Source organism: Lissotriton helveticus, chromosome 7 (assembly GCF_964261635.1).
Source record: "Lissotriton helveticus chromosome 7, aLisHel1.1, whole genome shotgun sequence".
NCBI classification, from domain to species: domain Eukaryota; kingdom Metazoa; phylum Chordata; class Amphibia; order Caudata; family Salamandridae; genus Lissotriton; species Lissotriton helveticus.
Genome location: NC_136068.1, coordinates 358,165,379 through 358,170,749, shown reverse-complemented (window position 1 = coordinate 358,170,749; position 5,371 = coordinate 358,165,379). Strand labels below are relative to the sequence as shown.

The 5,371-nt window shown below is 54.7% G+C and overlaps 1 non-coding gene across 1 annotated transcript; it reads right to left on the bottom strand.

Annotated features, from left to right (window-relative positions):
* Window positions 1–4,932: 4,932 nt before the first annotated feature.
* LOC144771210 (U6 spliceosomal RNA) lies at window positions 4,933–5,039 on the bottom strand. Its single transcript, XR_013599166.1, has one exon. It is a non-coding gene; the product is annotated as a U6 spliceosomal RNA (small nuclear RNA).
* Window positions 5,040–5,371: the final 332 nt, after the last annotated feature.

Sequence of the window (5,371 nt, the reverse complement as noted above, 5' to 3'; positions counted from 1 at the left end):
CGAGCTGTTTTACCACATACAATCCTGTAATATCAAATGAAAGGACACCACACAAGTATATATTATAAAAATATATGTGTTTATTACTAAAAACAATCCCCAGTATTCTTTATGAATAAAGGGGCACAAGCGTTAAATCAAAAGCACTGTTTAAACATACAAAGTTGCACAATTATGGATGAGGGCGGGGGCCACTCAAACCATATACTAAACAAGTGGTATAAGAGATGCCACTCGAGCAGTGGTTAGGCCTAGGGCCTAGGGAATCGCTGGGAGCAGTCAAGACAAGCAATGCTGAAGTCGGGAATGGCCCTCGGGATTCGGGAGCAGTGCGGAAAGCGCACGCATGCACCAATGTTAACCAATGGTGCGTAAAAAGTGTAAAGTTAGAGTTTAAGGACACTTCCGCTGAACCTAGAGGAACAAAACTTCAGACACAGACCCTAGAGATGTGCACCAGTGTGGGAACACCGGCGGAGCAAAGTTACCTCACCCACAGGAGGCGGGTGCATAGGGTCGAAGTCGAGTCGGGTTTCGTCACGCAGGCTCTTGGTGCTTGAAGCTGAAAGGGCTGCAGGCGGGGTGAAAGAGAAGTGTCCGGTGGAGTCCAAGGGTGGACTCAAGTCGAAAAGTACCTGAAAGCAGAGGGGACAGAGTCTGGGTCACTCAGCAGTGACCAGGGTGGGACCAGGACGGAACCAGGCAATGTCGGGCGCAATCAGGTGGTCGTCGAGGCGCTTCTCTCCGCTGTCACGTGGGCTCTGGGGCATCTGCAACGTCCAGGAGCGGGTCACGATCTGTCCCACGCAGGCTCTCGCCGTCGGCGCTGTCGGCTTCCGGATTGGAGCAAACAACACTTGGCAAAAGCAATCCACGCGGAACCGGGAGATTGCTTCTCACTCGAACCAGGAAGGTCAGAGTGGGGGCTCCTTTTCAGGGGAGCTGGTGCAAATCTGGAGCAACCAGATTCACAAGTCGATTTTGTAGTTTCGTCGGCACAGGGACCACTAGCCGGCTGGCAAGTGACCGGGCCAACGCGTTGAGCCAAATGGAGCAGAAGGGCCGCACGCAGCACTCGTCGAGTGTGGAGGGCTGATCTTCGGTGCAAGAGTGGCTCAGGGTGGGGGCTTCTCAAACCCCAGTGCACAGCTTCGAGGGTCACTCGTGGGCTGCACGGTCAGCGTCTCGTGGTCAATTCAAGATGGCGTGCCCCACGCTTCCGGTCGCCTCCACGGGTCTCAGCTCTGCAGGGACTGTGGATCGGGCTGTTGGAAGGCAGGCAAGCTTAATCTCGTCGATCTCTGTCGCTCGAGTTCCGGCGGGAACTGCAACAAAGTAGACGTCGAGGGCTGGATGGTGCCTGCTGGTGCAGGGTGGTCACTCCTTGACCACAAGGGAGATTCTTCGGGCTTCCACGTTGAGATGGAGGTCCAAGGGTCCAGAGTTTCGTTTCTTATGTTTCTTTCAGGAATCTAAAGTGCATTGGCACTGCTCCCACTCTTATTCGAATCTGGGGGGCGTGATTACCTGCTAGGTCCCCTCCTATGGGTGGGACCCAGGAAGGGGGTGGTTACACCCCTTTCCTTTGATCCAGGCCGCCCTGGCACGAGGGCTGGAGTGCCCCAGAACCGGTTTGGCCGGATTATGCAAGGGGCAGCCTTGTGCGCCCCAAGCAGTGTCTGGTTTCTTTCAGACCTCCCTGCTACAATCCACTATCTCCTGTCTGGAGGGTGGTAAAACCCCCCTGCGACAGGAAACCCTTTGTCCAGGCCCCATTTGGCGGAGTTTCGGTCCACTGCAGGGGTCCAGACCCGTGTCTGTGGCAGAGGCATCCATTTTGTGGATCTAAGGCCCTTTGTGAAATTAACCGCATTTAAGTAAAGTAACATGTCTTACCCCTCTAGAGGGGTGGAATGCTATCCCCGTCGCCAGAACTGGCGAGGGGATAGTATTCCAAATCGTATGACACCTTACACGACATGTTTTGATAAAGCCAAACCAAAGATGCTATATAACCGCGAGGATTATAAGGCACTTAAGAGTATATGGTATGGCGTTATCCTGAAACAGCTTAGGGAGTTGTTCCCGACGGCTGCAGACAGGCTCAGCTCATGCTAGAGCTCCATCTCACATTAAACCACGCACTCTGCCTCCAGGATTGATGAGGCCTTCCATAGGAGTGGCTCACAGGTTAATATGTGTCCAGATGTAGGTTTAGATATAGGTATACTATATCTAAGCAAGGGGTGATTACACCACCTTACCCCAGCTGAGTGATCAGCCAGTTGTGTCAATTTAAGAACCAGCCAGGGGTGGCAAAAGATATGCTGCAGCCCCTGGTAGGCCTTGGTGGCCCCTATGCCCTGGGCACCTATAGTGCATTATACAGGGGCTGACAAGGAGTCCATTTCCAATTGTGGTATGTACCTAGGGTTCATGGAATCCATTTTACAGAGAGAGCAGATGGCCTGGGGCCCTGATTAGCAGGGAACCAGGTCAACTAAGTCAAAAACCAGCTAAACACAAGGCAAAAAATCGGGGGTAACCATAGTCAGGTAGCCACCTTCCTACACAGAGGAACAGACAGAGGGAATGCTACACGAAGCAGCAAGACATCCCAGTGCAGGGCCATTCCAAGCACCAGCGCACAGTCCCAAGCACCCACGCAATGTCCCAACAAAAGGACATGTCCTGTCGAAACGAGCACCAGACAGCACCAAACAGAGGACGGCAGGAAGCGGCCCAAGCCACCAACAGAAGGCACAACTAGAGTACCATTCCAATAAAGAAAACAACCGCCGTAACAGGGATGCCTCTCAAGCCCCCTGAAAGACAACAGAGAAGTCGCCGCCCAGACACAAGACAGGGAAGCCCGCAGGAACAGAGACACGTACCGGGACCCCCCAAGAAGGCCCAAACAACAACGAGCCCCCGGAGCGCCAGCCCGAACAACAGACAAGCCGGCCACCAAGGACCCCAACGGGGCCCCAACCCAAGGACAGGCATTCAAGGACAACAAGAGGAGAGAAGGAAGCAGAAATGCACCCCCCACACCAGGTCGGGAGAGCAAAGCCACCAGACCAGGGGAGAGAGGAACCAGAGCCCCGTATCCAATGAGTCATCAGAAGAAACACCAAGGACACGAGGTGCACAAGAGCCCAAGGAACCACAGCCGAGGAGGCAACCACCATCCGCCGGACACAAAACCCACCCCGAGCCGGGGCAGGAGGGAGACCCAGTAGGACCCGCAGAAGATCCAACAGGACAGAGAACAGATCCGGATATATGGAACACCTCACGAAATGCGTGTCACCCTAGCGCAGGGGCCACGACAACCCCCACCAGTAACGCTCAACAGAAAGCACACGAGACGCTGAAGCGAGCACTGAGAAACAGCCCCCAGCAAAGCGTCAAACCGGACCTGAGGAACTGAAGCCCCCGAACAGGAACCAGACGAGGAACGGCCAGACCCAATACGACCCCAGAAACCGGAACCAGGCCAGCAAACCCCCACAGCAGGAGCCAGCGCCGTGGAAAAAACTAGACGAGCATGAGAGAGACCGAAAGGAAACACCTGAAAACAGGAAACGGAACTCAACCACCGCAAACCTCTGAGCACCCGGATGGAGGGGAACGAGAAAAACAGGCGACTCCCACACCTAGGGAAGCCAAAATCACCCACCAAGAAGAGGGGAAAACCGGGCTGCAAGGGGCACAACTGAAAGGGAAACAGCCGCACCAACCCGACCAAAGCCCCGGGAGGCAGAACCGAACAGAAAGACCAACGGGTGCCAGGACCTGGAACAGAGAGAAAGAGGACCCCCGGCCCCACTCCGTCACCGAAACCAGCATCACAGAGCGTAGCGACAAAAAATAGGCCGACGCCAAAGAAGACGGCTGAACGCACCACAGTGCCAACGGGCAATGAAGCGACCGTGAAAACAGCCTAAAAGGGGATAGGCGACCCACAAGCAGGTCAACACCAGGAGCGGAACACATAACCTGAAGAGGAAGAGATGCAACCACCAGGCCACGGAGACTCCCCCTGGGCACAACATATCCGACAGGCACTCAGGGGCAGCAGCAGGCGCCGCAGAGGCAGGGAACCAAACGTAGTGCAAAAAATGAAGGCATAGGACCAAGGCACCAGGGGAATGGCAAAGCACCAAAACGCAGGCCAGAGAGAAATCTCACAAGCCCCCGCCACCCCGGTAGCCGAGGACAAGGCCCAACCATCCGGGACTGGAAGGAGGGACCCCTAAGAAAAGAACCTGCGAAGCACAGACCGAAAAAGAGCAAGCACACACCCCAAAAAGGAGAAGCAGCATACGAACTCTTGAGAGCGGAATCCACCAACCGCCCAACCCGGACCTCCAGGGAAGAAGCCTCGAAGACAGAGGGAGAAGGTGCAAAAAAGAAGAAAAATGGAGGACACCAGGTGACAAAGACCACCAGACAAAATCGTGTCCCCAGAAAGAGAGGAACACCCCGCATGGCAATGCCAAGTCACACCGCAGCCAGTACAGCCAACAGGACAGCACGAAATGGCCGGTAAAAAACGGGAATAAACCCCGCCGGAGCAAATGAATCAGGGAGAAAGTCCATCCCCGAACGTATACCCCAACAGGGAAAAACGTCCACGATCCCACCAACAAGAGATGAAGGCAGAGCCGCACGCACCAGCAGCGCAGACAGCGCAAAACAGTCCAAGAAAAACTGCAAAAGATGCTACGTGGACAAAGAGAATGCAAATTCCCAAAGCACAGCACGAAGATGAACATCCCAAGTCAAAATGACAGCATTGGCAGGACTTGAACCCTCAGCACGTGATAGCCTGTGACACCAGAGGCATATGACATACCAATGAGCAACAGCTCCGTGGATGCACCGGAGAGGAAGTCCCCTCAAATATGGCGAGCAAAGGAGTAAACCCCATATATGGAACGCATCACGAATGTGCATGTCATCCTTGCGCAGGGGCCATGCCAATCTTCTCTGTATCGTTCCAAGAATAGCATAAGTGCTGCCGAAGCGAGCACCAGGAAAACACCCAACACACCAATAAAGGAAGTGCCCAGCAACCTCCAGGAAACACTGCCCCAAACAGCAATCTCGTATGTGAGATCAGAAAATAAACAAAAAAGGGCAGCCCTGCAGTCTCCACCCACAGCCACATATGAAGAACATGGCAGCAGGGGCCGGACGCTGCACTAAAGCACCAGCGCCGGAACGACCTGGGGCCAGAACACCAGGAGGGCTCCCCGCCCCAGCCCAGCACATGAACGGGGAGAATCCTGACCCCAGAACAGGAGCGTGGCCGGCCGGAGGACCGGAGCGGCCACGCCGGCAAAAACATGAAAAGACCATAAAC